The following is a 19259-nucleotide window of genomic DNA, read 5'->3' as shown; positions in this document are numbered from 1 at the left end:
GTTGGATGCAAATCCATTTCTCACTACATAGTGAATATCTAAAGATTTGCATGAAGAGAAAAGGCATAAAAACCAGTAAAAGAAAACATAGATGACTACGCTGTTACACTGTGAGATTCATTGGCCGTTTTGAACACATGGGATTTAGAAGGCACAAAAGCAGAGCTGTGAACACAGCAATATAAAATGCACTATCGAACGCCTTTAAATGCCATTCGGAGAGTTAAAAATCACAATTTCATACTTCTAATGCAGAGAACTAATATCTTCAATATACAAAAGAAGCTTTTATAAATCAGTGAGAAGGTAATATGTCAATGAAAGGCAATGGCCACCTTCAAACAGAAGATCCATCAAATATCTCAAAACTGAGTATTTTTCTTCCTGCCCAATTGGCTAAAAATTAACAAGACAGAGGCAAGAAGTGCTGTGAATACAGGCAACGTTTCATTTGGAGGTTGGCCCAGATGGCCCATCTTCCTCTGGAACCCTGCTGCTCTCCCCACAGGGGCCTGGATGGACTTGTATGGGCTGAAGTCGCTCATTTTCCATGGACTGAGGGCTCAGTTTCAAAAGATGCTTTGCTTCTTAAGTAACGGGTGGGTCAATCAGGCAGTGGGCCAGCTTGTCCCAGAAACTGCTGAGCAATCCTGCAGGAACACACTGTGCTTGGGGGCTGGACGTGGTGATGTGACCTTATGAGGCTGCTGAAGGGAGAGAGGGCAGGGCTTGAGGGGAGTGCCTCTGCTCTGATAGGCAACTGGGCAGTGTGGGGCCTGGGACAAATGATTCCCAAATGAGGCCACGTCTACATGCAGAGATGAGTAGCAGGTCACAGGACCTGCAAGGCATCTAAGGGGACACATGTGAAGACAGATGCCAGGCCACACCTGAAGCCACAAAGGAAGAATCAGAGCTCACAAAATCCCCCAGGCAGTTGTTAACATAACCCAGTGACAGAGGCTTCCTCCACAGGAATGCAAGTGAGGAGCTAACAAGTTACTGCCCCTTGTGTGACCTCCCACAAGGGTGACCTTTATGTCAGCTCAGAGCAAACAAGCTGGAGGGTTTATTTAGGTTCCCTTGGTAACCATCTCGAAGATGTAAAATTATACATGGACACCTTTATCATTGTCTGTATGTCCATCTAGACCCCCCAAAGTCAGGCTACCCACAGGTATGTCTGGATGACTCGGTCTCCCTGCCACAGGCTTTCTCCTGAAGAGGCCACATGGGCCTATCTCCTTTCTTGATGACCAGGATCCCCGCCCCCAACTCCCTTGATCAAGAGTGTTTCTTCAACAAAGTTCAAATTCATGCTTGGTAAATGCCGGCTTAAAAAACGTACAGTCTTAAAAAGCAGTACTCCAGGGCACCTTCTCTGGAAAGACCGTGGAAGGAAAATGTGACCATTGGGGAAATGTGGGTCAGCATTGGAGAAATGGGGGTCAGCGTCCAGCCAAAGGAGTCCAGAGATATAGGGCCCTCAGAACTAAAGCACCCAAGTGCACATTTCGCCATGGAGATAACCTGCCTGGCATGTGGTTGAGGATTCGAGATCCTTCACTGATGTAGGAAGGTCTTTCTTCAGTGTGAGTGACACCACCTCAAAGGCTGGGGTCCTGAACTCAATAAAAAGGAGACAGTGAACTGGGCACGAGACACCATCTCTGTCTGCATCTTGACTATGTGCACTGTGGCTTTCTGCCCCATGTCCTGCCTTCATGCCTGCTCTGTCCTGACAGATGGCATCCTCAAACCGTGAGCCAAGATAAACTTCCTTCATTACTTGCTTTGCTCGGATTTTTCACTACAGCAATGAGACATGTGACTAAGTCATTCTCCTGGAGTTTCCAAGCTCCCCATGCCTAAGCATCACCAGGACACTCTGTCTGAAGGGCAGTGTTCAGAGAAGTTTTCACGAGTTGTGGGATAGTCCCTAATTTACCTTCATTCTTTGTGTTGCTTGCAGTGCTATAAGCAGGCAAGCAGGGCCATCCTGTAAGCCTGTAGCCATTTTTAAGTTAAAAGAATAAACACCGAAACCTTGTTTGCAGCTGAAACTCAAAAGCAACTTTGTTTTTCAAAACTGAGTTTAAACGAGTTGATGAAGAAGAAAAGCCAGTCTAAACTATGGATGAAATGGTGAACAGGCATTTCCAGACTCAGACTCTGCTTTCCCATGTCTGTCCACCTCCCAGAAGCTGTTGAGGAGAGAGGAAGGCTTGACTTGGCTCAGGGTTTCAGAGAGAAATGAGTCCAGCATGGTAGGGGAGGGCATGGCTTTGGGGAGGGCTCTGTGGAGAGGGCGTGGCTATGGGGAGGCGTGGCTATGGGGAGGCATGGCTGTATCCATGGTGAAGAAGCATCCATGAGAACAAGTAGAGAAGACTCTCAGAGGGCAGTGAGCAGGAAACAGCACCACAGGCAGATGCGGGGGTAGGAGTAACCACCCCTGTGCTCCACGTCTATCCCCTGAAAGCCCTAGAGTTTGGGGTGGGTAGACGGGGCCTTCTGAGCACTCACACCATTAGTCTATGGGGGACTGCAGTACCACATGCTTCCTGAGGAAACTGAGAAACATCCCTCCCATCTTTGAATCCTGGTCCATGAAAAGACCCATCTCAGGGCCGGTTTAGCCTGTGAGCCCTCAGTAGGCAGTAGCCAGCTTGCTCTTCATGTTGGAGGGTCTGCATATCATTGCAGCAGGTAACTGTGTGGCGGCTCAACATTTCAACCTGTCCATATTGTCACTTCTTGCTCCCAAGCCCTCCAAGACCAACGAGATCCTTGATGGGGCAAGAAATCCTCAGGCAAAAGTTTCTACAGGCCTGTGGCCAGTCATCCTCCCGCTAGGATTTTCTTTTTTTTTTTTTTTTTTTTTGGTTCTTTTTTTCGGAGCTGGGGACCAAACCCAGGGCCTTGAGCTTCCTAGGCAAGCGCTCTACCACTGAGCTAAATCCCCAACCCCCCCTCCCCCCCTAGGATTTTCTAACCTTCCTCTGCATGCCTGACACCTGCTCTGCTGACCCAAAAAAGCTGCAGAGGCAGCCCAAGCCCAGGACAACCCTTGGGGGGGGGCAATCAGAGAAGCCAGTCCCTGTAGCCTGGCATTGTTTGTTTATGTAGTGGCTATGACAGTAACATCTGGGTTTCTTAGACAACATGGGAGGAGCAAAGAGTCTGTTCAGTGTCTTGTGTGGTTTCAGAGCTGCAGCTTTTCCCCCACTCCATGGTGCCTGCGTAATTACCAGCTTATGCTTGATGCACCACCCCCCCCCCAGCCTCAGAGTTAGTTCCTAGGATCTGCCAGCCTGAGGGGAAAACACAGAGTTCCTTTATTGGTAAATCTCCCCAGATTCCAGGCTCCTTCCTGTCTGCTCTCTGCCCTTTGCCCTATGGACACGGTAAAATACCCTGCATCTTCCTGCATTGCCCGATTTTTCTCTGTCTGGGCTGCATGTTTGGTTTTATGAAGAAGTGCATCTCAAACATGATTCTTCCTCAGATCCACTTTGTGTAAGTACAGAAGCCCACTGAGCCAGCAGACGCAAGCCTAGAATCACAGTAACTTGAGAGGCTGAGACAAGGTTTGCCAGTTCAAAGCTTGCCTCAGCTGCAGAGTACCTTTAAGACCAACGTGGGCAGCACAGTGCCAACCTGTCTCGAAATGAAAAAGGTGGGTGGGAATGTAGCTTAGGGGTGGAGTGCTCACTTAGCCTGCAGGAGGTACTAGGTTCAATCCCCAAAGCCACTAAGAGGAAAGGAAGGAGAGAGGAGGAAGTGGAGGAGGGGGGAAAATGGGTCAGGAGGAAGTGGGAGGAAGAAATGGGGGAGGGGAGGAAATAGGGGAAGGAAATGAGGAGGAAAGGAAGTGGGAGGAGGAAATGGGGGAAGTGTGGAAGGGAGGAAGTGAAAAAGGGGAAATGGGGGAGGGGAGGAAGTGGGAGGAGAGGAAGTGGGGGGGGATGAAGCAGGAGAGAGGAGGAAATAGGGAGGGAAAAAGGGTAAGGAGGAGGAAAAAGGAGAGGAAGAAGGATGGAAGAAGGGAATAGGAGGGAGAGGGGTTTGAGGAATGGAGGAAAGGAACCAACCCCAGGTCCCTGGCATTAGGGCTTCTCAAGGAGGGTCCCAGAATCTCTTGTTTCTACGGCCACCACACTGAACCTGCAGCCTGGAGGACACCCCCGAGTGGGGGTGCAGGCAGGCAAAGGTGCTACCTACCCCTCCCTCACATGCTGCTCAGGTTGCTGTCCTGCTATCCCAGAAGCCAGGCCATTAGCTCCAGAGCCACAGCTGGGCCTTCACGAGAGTCCTCTGTCTTCAGACACTGTCATGTGGTACAGACTCACGTGGTGTTATGCTGAAGCAGACCAGTGAGAGGACACGTGGCGTTTGGAGAGAGTGTAAGTAGGACCTGGTAGACAGTGGTGCTGTGACTGCATGGCTAGCCATGCTACCCTTTGTCGGTCTCACCTCTTCACTGAGCTTCACTTCATTGAAAGGTGAGGCAGAGCACTTCCGGCGTTCTGGCTGGTTCTGGTCACCCCTGCTGACTCGAGCCGATTTGGTGGAGGCCTTGCTGTTTCTGCTAGATCATGCCACTGCTGCTGATTCGTGTCTGGTGACACTTTTGAGCTGGACTGCTAGTATCCTGACATTATTCAACTAGACTGCTGGTACCCTGAAAACGGAGATTAAAATTGCCCACAAAGAACTACTTCTAAACAGGTCCACATCCCCTTGTCCTATTTAACATCTTTTCTCCCCTACCTTTGGATGGTGGGCTAGAAGGGGGAGGGGTCTAAGCATTTGAGAACTTTTATTAAAGAAGGTTTTGCAAATCTAAGCTTGTGCCTTTAAGTAAATTGCCAGATCAAGGTGTTATATGGGGCCAACCGGGACTGCAGGGCTCCTGGGTAGAAATTCCCACCCTAAAGTTCTACCACTACCCCTTGTATGCCCAGTAGTTCGCTAACCTGAAACTCCCAAGTCTGGAACCCAGAGCTGTCTAAGGAGATGAAATTCCATCTCCACACCCTTCTTCTGGAAGGCACATATCATCTGAATAAAGTGCCAGGCCACGAGGGGGATTTGCTGACCTGACCACTTCCTGCTCACACAAGACCAGCTCTCAAGTCAAAGGGAGCAAACTGTGTGACGTGGCCCAGGAACCTGGTCCAGGTTACTTACATGCTCTGCAACAACATGGGAACAGTTGGCTGATATGTTTATGGTTACAGAACAAAGGGAAGTTATATAAATCAAGGTGATTTTCAAATGAATCTGTGGAAATATCGGCTTCATGAGTTACACCTAAGAAGAAGGACCTCTATCATGGTAGTCATGTGCTGTCGGATGCCATTCTTGGAGTCAGTGGGAACTAGCGATCTGTTAGGACACTGCAGACCTATTTATATAACAATCAAAAGGAGGACGGGGAAACACGGGGCTGGGAGACAAATGCTTATCAAGGAGGATAAAGATAACCCAGGGGCGATGTGGGACCTAAATTGTAATTTTCTAATTCTCCACTCAGTAATAAGTAGTTATTCTGCTTTCTGGAACATTGACACATGTGTGGGATGCACGGTTCACACTCAGTTGACACTGGCATGAATGCAAGTGTGGTTAATACCCTAAAACTATCCCTAACCAACACTAACACTAACCCTAACACTGATTCTAACCTCAACCCCAACCCTAACCCTAATCTTAACCCTAACCCTCACTCTAACCTTAACCCTAACCCTAAAGTCTCATTGCTATGACCATGACCTGACAGGCGACAGTATAAGCATGGAAGGCATCCACTTGGCCAAGGGTTGGGGGAAGTCTGGGCAGCAGGCGTGTGAGGCAGCTGGACACACATCCACAGTCAGGAAGCAGAGAGATAAATGCTGGTGCTCAGCTCGCTGGCTCCCTTTCTTCCAAGTCTAGGATCTCAGCTCAAGGGATGGTACCATCCACGTTTAGAGCTGGTCTTCCCACTTTGGTTAGCCCAATCCAGACACTCTGTCACCGACAGGCTAAAAGATTCACCTCCGAAGCCACTCACTCCAGATCCTGTGGGTTGATATAATGTTAACCGTCACGGCACCATAGCAAGATCCAGGCAGCCACTGCAGGCCCTCGACACCTCTCTTCTCTTCTTAGGCTTCCAGTTGGCCATGGAAGGAAAAGAGGATACAATTCAGGTTACACAGAGTAGGACCACAATCTAAGGAATGATACAACTCCCACTCTCAGACCCTTGGGAAGCCATAGTTTCGCAGACCAGCTCAGGACCTCCACCTTCTCTCTGGGAGTCTGCACAGGGTGGCTCAAGAGACAGCATTCACCATTCATAAGCACCTTTGACCAGAAAGCCAGTGGGAGAAAGGGAACTTTCTGTGACTGATGGATTTCAGGGGCACCCTCCCCACCCCCCCCCCACACAAACATTATCACCAGCTTAAAATGCATTGCCAAACCAAAATAGCCACAGGACAATAGATAACCTGATAAGGTGATGGCCCACAAAGCTGTGCTCACCCGCGCCTGCTCAGCAAATCTCAACACATCTATTAAGCAGTTCCAGATGTTTCTCTGAGAGCCCAGATCTTTCTCCCCAGGCCACAGGCCCAGGAGATGAAGACAGCTGCCCCAGTCTGTGGAGTGCTCCCCACTCTGACTTTTCAGGCACAAAGTTAAGCAAATTAAATAAATACCTATTGGAGCTCATTTGTGGTTTGTGGGTTTTCCTGGTTGGCCTGACCTTGCTGAGTACCTCCAAAACACAATTTCTATTAGGGAAAATGATTTCAGAGTTTTAAACTTTTCCCTGCCCAGAGCGCCATGGTTTTAATTAACAGCCTCCCGAGCTACTCTCCTGGCAGCCACACGGGGCAGGCCTAAGGAGGACTACGGAAGAGGCAGCCAGCAGATTGTGTTTGCCTTGGTTCTGCCAGATCGGAAGCTGTGTCTCAGCACAGAGAGCACACACACTGTGTTCCGGCCAGAAGCATCTAAGTATCCTCCCATCTTCTGGCAGAACGCGGGCTGAGGCTGGCAGGTTCCGCTCTGTGGAGTTGGACGGAAGAGGAGTGGTATACACACTCTGCCCGCTCTGCTTCGGAAAGGCTGCAGAGAAACCCATACAGGCCAGCCAGCACGCTGGCAAGACGCATCCCAGGCCTCCCAGGCGCAGCTCCAGTACCAGCCCTGAGAAACCCATCAGCGTGACTCTAATTAATCACAAGTCGTACACACCAGGGCTGGTACCACTCAAGAGGCAGAAGCTCCCAGACAGGGTCTTCTCCATCCACTCACTGGACACCCTGGACTTCATCCCGGGACCTGTCTATCTCGTTCCTTGTAGTGACTGGAGATGACAGAGGTTTGTGGTTTCAGATTCTTCTGGCTTCTCAGATCATATGAAAATTTAGGGCTGCTAGCAAGACAAAGACACCTTTGTTACATAAGCATTGCGATTCCTAGAAACCCTTCAGAGAGCAAATCCTCAGACACCAGAGAGCTGACTCTTTTGTAAAGTGGTAGAAGGATGGATGATGTGGTCCCAAGCCGTCTGTTGACCCACAGTCAGGCTCCTCCTACAACCAGGCTCCTCCCACACCACAGCCAGGCCCCTCCCACAGCCAGGCTCCTCTCAGGCCATGCTAAGAACCACAGAGAGGGTCCCAACCATCACCAAAGCATACTGGGGATGCTTACAGCTGACAGATAGAGGAGTTTTGTGTAATGAAAATCTTTTAAACGCCCTCTCTCTGCACCGAGCAAACTCACAGGGGTGGGAGTGTCTTAATGCGCAGGACATAACTGTTCAGAATGGAATTAGGTGCGAATCATGCTTTTTCTGTACACAAAAGAGACACCTGCTTAAAATAGGGTCAAGTGAAATCCAGGTTGGGAGTGTCTTGTGCATCTTTGCACCTCCCAGGAACAGTCCTGGACATCATGACTGTCTGAACAAGGAAGGAGGAGGGGCCTGAGGTATCTGAATTGGAGTCACTTGTAGTGGCCGGGCTTCTTGGCATATAGGGTCAGAGGTCCAGCTGTAGGTCATGTTAGAAGGGACTAGGATGACATTTGGGCTCCTAGGAAGCCCAGGTTTGCAAGGCATGCCACAGACTCCAGGAAGCCGACTGTTAGCACACATCCTGCCGCCACACCAGCTCACTTATCATGTGGCCCCTCCCATCCTCCCTCCCATGCTCCCCCAGGTGCTTCACAGCCAGATCTTAGCTTGGGGAGGGATTGCCAGCTCCCGTAGTGAATGAGTTTCCTGCCTGTCTTTTCAGCGCAGATGAGTAATGGAGTCAGAGGGGGCTGACGGTATCCCTGTGCATTCTCAGGACAGGGTGGGTCTGCTCTATTGCTCAGGTCTTTACCCCAGCTGTCACTTAATGAATGCCCTGTGTGCCCAAAGCTGTCCTAACCTCCTGCCATCACCACACCCGACTGATAAGGTCCTGCCTGGATGGAGCTCATGCATTCACATCTCCAGCGAGAGTTGCTTTTTACTTGATTTCACTCATTTTTCAGTACCAGGGACTGAATTTAGAGCCACCTGCTCGGTCACTGAACTATGTCCCCAGTCCTCTTTGCACTTTGAAGTTCACCATGCCTTTGTCCCAGCCTTCCTGGTAGCTGAAACCACAGGCCTCTGCCCCCATGCCTAGCTGAGGTTTATCCTTTAGTCATGCCAACCCGGCCCTGCCTGCTCTTCACATGTGAGATCATACATGCCTCTACACCAGCCCAAACCTCGCTCCTTTCTCTTCTATGGGACTGTAGAGAGATAAAGGAGGCCACCCCAGTGCCTGCCTGCAGCCACCAGCAGCCCACAGAGATCCCAGCCTTCTGCCTGCTGGTGCTCACTGTCTCGTGCTGGGAAATTTAGAAGTGCCAGGGATACTGTACCCAGAGTGGCATGGATCAAGCAAGCATCAACCTCTGGTTTCTCTGTCCCCACAAGCGTGGATGCAGCCTCTCTGGGTCCACTGCCCCTCAAGGATCTGAACTCTAGGTTCTCCTGTGTTCTTCCTTCCACAACACTTCCAAGGTCACGACCTCTTTCTCTTGAGTCCTTGTCCCAGCGTGTACTTTGGGGGCTACATTAAGAGTTTAAACACACCTCTATTACACACTTAGCCATCAGCAAATGCATGAGTGTGGGAAAGAGCAGATACGTGTGCACGCATGTGTGTATTTGTGTTTGTATGTATAGGAGTGTGTATATGTGTGTATGCACGTGCACATGTGGGTATATGCACATTTTCAGATGTGTATATGAGAATGTGTGCATGAGTACATGTATGCATGAGCATGCACATGTGGTGGTTTGAATAAAAATGGCTCTTATAGGCCCATAGGGAGTGACACCATTAGGAAGAATGGCCTTGTTGGAGTAGGCGTGGCTTGTTGGAGGAAGTGTGCTACTGCGGGTGGGCTTTGAGATGTCAGAAGCTCAAGCCAAGCCCAGTGGCTCATTGTGTCTTTCTGCTGCCTGCCAACCTGGACTTAGAACTCTGTTTCTTCTCCAGCACCACATCTGTCTGCATGTCACCATGCTTCCTGCCTTGATGATAACGGATTAAACCTCTGAATTGTAAGCCAGCCCCAGTGCAATGTTTTCTTTTATAAGAGTTGTTGTGGTTGTAGTATCTCTTCACAGTATTGGAAACCCTAAGAGAGTGTGTTTACATGTATATAAGTGAATATGTGTATGCACATGTATAAATGAACATATATACATTTGTGTTCATGTATGTCTGCATGAATGTGGTACACGTGTGTACATGTATGTACATGAGAATACATGTGTGCATGTGTTCATGAGTATATTTGTACATATACATATGCATATGCATGTGTATGTATAAATTTGCTTGTATGAATATGTGTACATGTGTCTGTTTACATTATGTGTATATGTGAGTGCATGTGAGTAGGCATGTGTATATGTTTGTATATATGTGTGTATTAGTATAAGTACATGCATACAGGTATGTGTATAACTGTATATTTGTATGTGTGTGCATGTGTATGTACATGTCTAGACATGAGTGTGTGGATCGTGTCTTGGTTGTTCAGGCTGTTGTAATAAAATAGACACGTAATGAATGTAGAATTCTACATACCACAGTTCTGAAGGTTGGAAGCTGAAGCCAGTACCTCCATCATCCAAGATGGCCTTTGTGGAGGCCAGTGCTGTGTCTGCACATGTCAGAAGGTGGACCACAGAAGGGTCTAAGTCAGTTCCCCCAGCAATAACTGGGGCTATTGGTCCTGTTGGTGAGGGCTCTGCCTTCCTGACTTAACTGCCCTCCTCAGGCCCCACTTTGTGATACTGTTACATCAAGGTCTAAGCTGCAAGGTACCCATCATGGAGGGACATATATATTCAAACTGTAGCAGTAAGTGTGTGTGTGTGTGTGTGTGTGTGTGTGTGTGTACATGTTATAGCGGTATGTGTGTGTGTGCTATAGCAGTGTGTATATGTTGTAGCAGTGTGTATGTGTGTGCTGTAGCAGTGTATGTGTATATGCTGTAGCAGCATGTAGCATGCTGTAGCATGCTGTAGCAGTGAGTGTGTGGGGCATTCTGTAGCAGTGTGTGTATGCATGCAAATGTGTATATTAAAGTATTCATATCCACATGCATGTATGTATCTTCATGGATCTGTACAGTTATATGCATGTACACTGCATGAGTGTGAAGTCTGTGCTATATAATTGTATACAATATGGTACAGAGGTAGATGAGAACATGTGATGGGTCTATGAGTATACACATCCATATACACACAGACCTGTATACACACACATGTACGTAGCAAACATAGCTATAGATAAGATATACATGATCATACACATGGGTTTGTTTGCCCATCGATGTGAAGCAAGTAAGCACTCTAACACCGCGCAATAGCATGTGTATCTGCATATGTGTATGCATGAGTATGCATATATGACATCAGCATGTACTTATGTACACACACACATATATGTGTGTGTGTATACATGGAGGCATGAGTGTACATGCAGTTATATGTTGTATACATATGTATATGCATGTGCATATAAGTGTACATGCATATGTGTATCTTGATGTATATGCTTAGATAGATGTTTGTGTGTGAGTGTGTGTGCGTGTGTGTGTGTGTGAGTGTGTGTGTGAACACCTGAAAGAGCCACCCAAGCAGTAAACTCAGTCCCTGTCCACTGGCCATGTCCAGCCTTCTGCTCTGCCCTCCCCTGGCCTCACCCTACTTCATCCCTGCCATGGTTCCTTTTTCTCACACCTCATCCCCACTTCCACCCAAGACGAGGCCTCAGATCGGAACTGCTGACAGCTGCCGTGAGCTTCAACAGCTGCTCTGAGTTCCAAGGCACGAAGCAGGGGCCACTGGAAGGAAGTGAAATCCCCACCCACTTAACAGCTTAATGAGGACTTGAACCTGAGCCCGGGAGGAATTGTCAGTGTGACTATTTGCTTGAATGTGGTGGACGTGTCTGGGCTTTCAAACCTGCCCCAGGGAGGAGCCAGAACAAGCTGGAGGCAGGGAGATGGAGATGCTCGAAACTCTGTGTGCCCCCCCCCCCCGGCTTCACAGGGAGACCCTGGAGTCAGGTGTGCGACTGCACAAGAGCCAGGCATATGCAGAGCGGTGGTGTCAATGGAAGCACTTGGAGGGAGTCCTCTGGGTATTCCCAACCACCCTAGGGAATGCAGTGAAGAGGCCACAGGAAAGAGGAGGTTTTCAGGGCTCACGAGCTAACCTGCATGGACCGAGCCATGTGAAATGGCTTTGTCAGCACTGAGTGATTTCCTTTCCCTCCAGACAAGACTCCCCTCCCTGACCTGCTCACAGGAGAGACTGGTCCCTCCTAGGCCAGAGTTTCTGGTCAGCTACCTATCCTCCACTCTAGTTCATCAACGTGAGGTGCTCCAGCTGTCTGATGTGAGCCCAGGTTCTTGCTCTGCCGACGATGCCCTCCACTGCTCCTCCAGGAACCAGGCCTCGGCCTTCCCTGCTCCCACAGATGCTTCCCCACAATCTCTCCATATTTGTTTTCTTGCATCAGGCATTGGTCCACTCCACCTTGCTGCCTTACCCAACTATTGTATGTTTTCTTTCTACCTGGCCCCAATGACCCTCTGCTGTGTCCTCTTGGAAGAGGGCAAGGTGCCTGACAGGTGGCTTCTCACTGGACATTTGCATTCAGGAACACAGCACTAGCCAGGCACATGCTGTCCCCACCCCCATGCCTGGCCACATGCTCGAATTAGAGCTGAGAGGCAGAACTCCACCCTTTTGCAGATCGATCTGAAAAACGTGGTACCGTGACATCAGACACACCTGGTAGTGAGCCTTCCAGACCAGGGCCCTGTCTGAATGAAAGATGGCTCTTGTATGGGAGGTCTCCACACAATTGTTCTCATCTGATCTCTGTTGCTGTGATAAAGCTACTGACAGAAAACAAGTTGAGGTGGGGGGTGTTAAAGAAACGGCTTAGTGTTTAAGAACATTGGCTGTTTCTCCGGGGCACTTGGGTTCAATTCCCAGCAGCCACACGAAGGCTCTTATCTATAACTCAGGTCCCAGGGGATTCAGAGCCCCCTTCTGGTCTCAGGCACCAGGCAAACTCACAATGCACAGTCATACATGCAGGTGAAACAGCCACACACATAAAATCGTTTAAAAGCAGCTTACAGGGGTGGGGTGGGGGAGTATTCATTTTGGCTCTCAATTTCAGGTTACATCGCTCGTTGTGGGGAAGTCAAGGCAGAAGCCTCTGGTCACGTCAGATCCACAGGCGCAATCAGAGAACGTTTGCTCCATCTCTCTCTACTTTTAGCCCGGGAGCCCCTGCTTTTGAAAATGGTGCAGCCCACACTGGGTGGGTCTTCCCACATCAATTAATATAACCAAGACAATCCCCCCAGACATGCTCACAGACCAGCCTGATCTGGACGATTCCTCTTTGGGACTCTCTTTTCGGGTATTTCTAGGATGTATCAAATTGACAAAACTCCACAAAGCTTCACAAAGCTCCAGACAGAATTTCTCTAACCAGCTGGGCAGGACCAGGCTCGGTTCCTGGCTTGCTTCTGCCATCTGCTGGTCACCCGTAGAATTGCACCAGAGAAGCTCGCTTCCACTCTGTGATTTCTTTATAGGAGAGACTGCAACAGGGTGACCCATCAGTCAAGACGAAGTGGGACAGACTCTAAACCCTACTCATATGCAATAGAGATATTTATAACTTGGCTCAAAGTCTTAATATTTTTCCATACTTTGTATCTATTAACTGGAATTACACTCAATATTAAACCTATGAGTCTGGATGACTTAGACACAGAAAGTCTGAATAAAATTTCCAAAACCACACAGCTACAGAGCAATACAGCTGACATTTGAGCCTCTGCAAAGGGAAATTTGAGGACACACTTTACCTATAACCTCACATTTGGGGCAGAGCACTATCCACCGACCGGAGGCTCCACAGACAGAGGACAGACACTTCAGCAAATCATCTTTGAGCACTGGAAACCACTCTGCTATTCAGAGCTTCTGTCTTTCACTTCCAGGAGGTTGGGGCTTGAATTCTTCTGAGGCCTCCCCTTAAGCTGTCAGAGGAGAGAGTAGGGTGCACATGGGTCAGGGTGAGGATCTGATGCCTCTGGACCCTCTGACTGAGCTGTCTCTAAGCCTCATTTCCGCTTCTCATATGTGTACTGAGGCAAAGCTCCCAACACTGTTTGACACAAATGCTCATCACTATCTTACTCAAGGCTCAGAAGTCCTGCGAAGGACAGACCCACTTCCCTTCCTCAGTCTAACCATCCCCATGTCTGTGAAGCCACGTTTGGCCTCACAGCTCTGTCTTCAAATTGCAGGGCTGTCACCAGCCAGGCTTTCCTGCAAATGTGACCTCTGATCCACCAAGAACAGGGTCCAGCCAGAAGCTCAGGTGTCCTGCCTCGCACTCACAGCTCTACTCCAGATCCCACACATCTGCGGTTCTGATGCTGAGGTGTTCCGACACCTGTCTTCCTGGCCTGGGATCTAGCACTTCCCATCTGGATTCTGGAGTCAGCCTCACAGACCATAAGCAATTAGTCTGAGGCAGAGAAGACAGTTTTTTAAATAATTCTGTCATTATCCTCCATTTTCAGCACCAGTAGACACGAGAACTCCATTTCCCATTCTTTAAAGGTATTAAACGGCTTCTGCATCACACTACAATGTCGACATCAGTCTGCTTGTTTGTAGAGCGGACTCAGGCTTCCAGGGCCTGAAGAGACTTGATCCCACTGTGTCAATGTGGGGGTCACTGAGGAGTCCACGATGACTTGGTGACACCGGGTGCTAAGGTCCACTTCTGTTTCACAAGACTTAGGGTGCGGCAATGCTGTGTAGCTGACAGTGGGGCCGGATGCGAACAAAGACCACAGCTCCTGCTAGGTCAGCCTGAGGGTGAGGAAATCAGTCACCAGCCTCCCCAGCCACAGAGTGATCTGGAGGAAGTGAGCCATGGAGGAGAGGCTGACAGAGGACCTCACGGCAGAGCCAGGTCAGCAGGCAGGAAGAGTGTAAGGTTCAAGGCAGGAAAGCCATTGAGAAGCCAAGTCTTAGCAGGTCCACATATGGGAGGTGGAGACACTGGCATCTAACACCACAGTAATTTCAACAGCCAAGGTGAACATCTGGATGGGTGGATGGGGCTTAGTGTGATCTGTCTGCTATAAGCACAAACTTCCACGAGACCCCTGTTTGGCTGAAGCAGACCCTTTAAGTACCGTTCTCACCCTATAAATGAGGAGTCCAGGACACAGAGAAGCTGAGTAACTTGCTCAAAGCCACACAGCAAGGAAGTAGCTCTGGGGATAGAGTCTGGAGCAGGACAAATAGGTCCCTGCTCTTGGGTATCTGTGGACACAGACCGTAAAGGTAAGTTTGGGATATACCTCTTGACCAGGGCTGTGACCAGAAACAGCAGCCTTGAAGATGAGGAGCGATCTTGTCCTGTTGGTCACAGAGCCTCTCAAGAAGGGGACAAACTCTGCAGGGTCAAACGGGTGCTGCAGCTTTCACATAGCTGCAGCTATGCCAAGGGTCTGTCAGGTCCTGCCCAGGTCTGTCAGCCACCTCAGCAGCTGTTGTAGCAGAATGAAGGGCCCCACGTGCAGGCAGATGACCCCATGTCCTACACCTGGATCAGTGTGCTGCATTGAACTGAGGGTCTCTTGCACACAAGACAAGCACCAATTTCCTGGCACCCACATGGTGGCTCACCACCACTTATAACTCCAGCCCCAGGGACCTGACAGCCTCTTTAGACCTCTAGGAACCAGGCACAGACATACATGAGTGGTTCACAGACATACATACCCACAAAACACCCACACCCGTGAAAATTACTTTTTTTTCCCTAGAATAGTGAGCTAGGTTTTCACTAGGTGGCCCAGCTCGACTTTGAACTTGTAATTCTCCGGCCTCAACCTCCTAAGTAGCTGAGCTGACAGGCTTGCTTGCACCACAATACAGTTTTATTTTGTTAATAGAAACTTGTTCACAATGGTTCAGTAGCAAAATACTTCTGAAGAGGGGAAATGGACACCAAGCAGACTTCCCACTGTTGACCTCAGAGAGAAGCCAGAGAAGCCACAGAGGACAGCCTCCTAAGTCTTCCCACAGCCTGCACACCAGGGTGTGATGGGAGTGGGGTGCTGTGGTACACATGCACAGAGATTCTGGCATGCCTGAGCAAGTCTGGGTCTCACATAACTTTCTCAAAGGTTCTGATGGTGGCTCATACATATTCTTGGAGGACACAAAAGGTAGAGACTTATAGAAGACGATGAAGCTGAGCACTGAGCAAACGGCACTGTACATGTTTTACCGAACTTCTTCCTGCTTGTCTATACTCATACAGACATTTTAGGCTTTGACAAAACCAGAAACACATAAAGATATATTCTCATATTCCCCTAACGTTTTTATTGCAGGCGGTTACAGTTTGGTTGTGAAATGCTCCCCCCGGGCTTGTGTGTTTGAACACTTACTTGGTCCTCAGCGGTGGTGCTGGGGTTTGGGGGGAGGGGGCAGGGCAGGCTGTGGAGCCTTCTGGATTGTAGCCGGTGCTTTTGTTGAGGAGAGATTGGGAGGTCTGCTTAATAAAGATGCCTTTTCCAGCTGAGCCTGGTGTTGCAGGCCTGTCATCCGAATTACTGGGGAGGCTGAGGCAGGAGGACGGCACCATCAAGACAACTTAGTGGGATCGTGTTTCAAAGTAGAAAGTTCCAAAGGGGTCTTCTGGAGGACCCAGGTTTGGCTCCCAGCACCCCCACATGGCAGCTTACAACCATTTGTAGCTCCAGTTCCAGGGGATTGGGCCTTTCTTCTGGAAGCATAGGTCACAAGGCATACAAGTGGTGCATAGATATACATGCACCCATAGGTATACAATAAAAATAAAGGCAAAAATAATCGTTTGAAGGAGACCACTGAGCAGTGGCAGAGCACTTGCCTGGTGTGTGCATAGTCCCAGTATTTCTAGTACCACAAAAATAAATAAACATTTTTATCTCAGGGAAAAAGTGATTTTTCAGCAATAAATGAAGGGACTAACACAGCCAGGTCCTCGCAGGTGCTGCACACTGACACAGCCAGGTCCTTGCAGTTGGTGCATGGGTAGGCAGGAGACAGGAGAGGAGGACGCAGTGCTCTGGGGACAGGGCAGGTCTCTGTGCCCTGTCCATCACCACCGCAGTCATAACTGTTACTAGACAGGCAGCAGGCCTTGTAAAAGTGTATTGTATTGTATTGTCCTGCTCCATTTGTTGTCTCCGAGACTCACTACTTCTGTCTGCTAATTTATGCCTAATCCTGGAAGCTTCTAGCCTCTGTACAATCTATACTAGGCATAGAATGTTTTCAGCCTCTGAGACTCACTGCTGAATAAACTTACCCTTTCTAGCTCTTTCTGATCTCTGGCTGGTTCAACTCAGCTATTCTTGCTCAAACTCCTCTTCAAGCTGACTGATTCAATCTGGCTTCTCTCTGACTGAATTGCCCTGCTTGGCCTCATAATAGCTTCAGCAGTCTGTTCTAATCTTCTGGCTCCTTCTCATTCTCTGGCTTGTTCTGTCTTTACCTGTGTCTAGCTTGTTCTCTCTTCAACCTATCTTTGTATTACTGTCCTGGTAAAACTGCCTCCTCCTCTTCCTCCTCTTCCTCCTCTTCCTCCTTCTCTTCCTCTTCCTCCTCCTCTTCCTCTTCCTCCTCTTCTTCCTCCTCCTCTCTCTCTCTCTCTCTCTCTCTCTCTCCCCCTCCCTCCACAGCTCCCCTTAAGTAGCTTCCCTTCTCTCTTCTCTTGGGAGTTGGGCATATTCTATTCTGTCAAATCTTTCTCTGATTCATCACTTTGTCTGCCACTCAATTAGAGAATCACTTTCAAACATGGGTGTTTCTGTCTACAAACTAACTCTACCTTTATTGTTTGGTATTAAAGGTGTGTGCTAAGGGCTGAGTCACATAACAACTAAACACCGTTTTGTTTTTGTTTTTGTTTTTGTTTTTTTTTTGTTTTTCCCAGTACATAACACAATCTTGGGTTTCACAGTGTGATCAAATATCCTGTGACAAGACCTTAGGCAAACCCAGCTACTACACAAGAGCTCCCACTTACAAAGGCCAGGGGGGGGGGTATGTGAGGATATTACTAGGATCCAGGCCGCTGGCCCAATGACACATCTCCAGAATGAACACTGCTGATTGAGCCCATCAAAGCCTCAGTGCGCACTGGCTCATAGAGCCACAAAAGTGCCCCATGTGGTTCAAAAAGAAGGAGTGATTCATACCAGCCACACAATATCCACACACACCACAGACTGAGCGTTGCTCCTGACCTCAGGAGACAACATCATATACCTTTGATTACCCAAAGGACTCCTATAGTGTCAGACCCAGAAGAGAGCCAGCAATGAAGGCCATCTCACCCCATCTGTGAGGCTGGCCCCAGTCAAATAGACTCTAAGGCCCATAGCAAGGGCAGCCACAGGTAGAAACCAGAGAAAGGACCAAGATACACTGCTGCAAATGCAAACAGGCGCACATAAAGGAAAGGAGTGGGTTCAGCCAACAGGAGGCATTGGGCTGTGAGTAGCCAGGTCCTCTGATCAAAACAGGGATCCTGTCTTTGTCCGTGACTGTGCATACAGACCTCGGTGACTGCGGGTCTTGAAATGAGCTGTCAGTTCTCATTTTAAATGACCTGAACTTGAGTCTCAGTGAGCTGGGGATGGAAAGATGAGGACAGAGTGTGAGCTTGGCTAGATAGAGATGCTGGGAGAAAGAGAAGGAAGCATGGGTGAGAAGGAAAGGGAGAGGGGAAAGAAGGGAAGAAGAAGATAATGGGTTGGGATCTTATTAACAACAAAAACATAAGTTTAAGAGAATTAAAGGAAATGTCAGTGTGTGGAGTTGAGGGTTTAAAACAAAGCAAAACAGAGGACTTCAGGCAAGGCTGGAGGCAAGAGTCTGCATTAACATCAGCACCAGGACCTACCTCCTCACCCTGATGTCCCAGCAGCTCAAGAGATGTGCCCACAGAGGAGCCAAGGCTGGCCCACAGCTCCAGGGTTCTCCCACAGCCAGTGATTACAGACAGGAAAAAATACCACTTTTAGTCAAGTCACATGCACACCCCTGGACCAGTCACTGGATCCTGGACCGATGGGACACACTGGTTGGCTAGTTTGGATCATGTGACTACAGGCCACTGGAGACCCTATAAAAAAAGAGAACTTGTCCTACACAGAGATAACCTGTTAGGCAAGTAGAATAGGCAGAATGGGAAGAGGAGGAAACAAGTATTTGCCAACACCCCCTCTCTGAGCAGCGAGTGCCTATGAATTCCTCCAGTTGAAGTTTTGTAACCTGACCCTGATATTTGGCCCATATTTTAACTGGCAAAAGCCTTGGAGGAATGTCAACCTGTAGCCCTTCAATCCTACAGAGGGGGTCACAGGTGTGAATGGGCCCCGAAGGCTCACGGATCACTGGGGTGTCCTCCTCAGGTGCACCTGCGGCTGTTGTCCAGTGAGGTTTCTGCAATGTCCTGGATTGGTCAGTCTACAGCTCCGGCTCGGAAACACCCGTGAAGCCTTTAGAGGTCCATAGGCTTCCTTGTTCTTGCTATGAAAACCTAAGTCACACATTCCTCTCATAATCCAGGCACCATATTAAA

General features: G+C 48.9%; 1 long non-coding RNA gene across 4 annotated transcripts; it reads right to left on the bottom strand.

Moving 5' to 3' along the window:
- Positions 1 to 425: 425 nt before the first annotated feature.
- On the bottom strand, positions 426 to 18672 carry LOC120101828 (uncharacterized). Of its 4 annotated transcripts, XR_015684095.1 has the most exons (5): positions 18579 to 18671; positions 7252 to 7432; positions 6043 to 6157; positions 4477 to 4684; positions 426 to 707 (listed from the first exon to the last, which is right to left on the bottom strand). It is a non-coding gene; the product is annotated as an uncharacterized LOC120101828 (long non-coding RNA). The 4 variants fall into 4 exon arrangements; XR_015684094.1 differs by lacking the exon at positions 426 to 707 and having other exon boundaries at positions 2897 to 4684; positions 6059 to 6157; positions 18579 to 18672; XR_015684092.1 differs by lacking the exons at positions 426 to 707; positions 4477 to 4684 and having other exon boundaries at positions 5214 to 6157; positions 18579 to 18672.
- Positions 18673 to 19259: the final 587 nt, after the last annotated feature.

Source organism: Rattus norvegicus, chromosome 3 (assembly GCF_021556685.1).
Source record: "Rattus norvegicus strain SHRSP/BbbUtx chromosome 3, alternate assembly SHRSP_T2T, whole genome shotgun sequence".
NCBI lineage: Eukaryota > Metazoa > Chordata > Mammalia > Rodentia > Muridae > Rattus > Rattus norvegicus.
The sequence above is the reverse complement of the archived record's forward strand: the minus strand, read 5'-3'. Positions and strand labels throughout refer to the sequence as shown.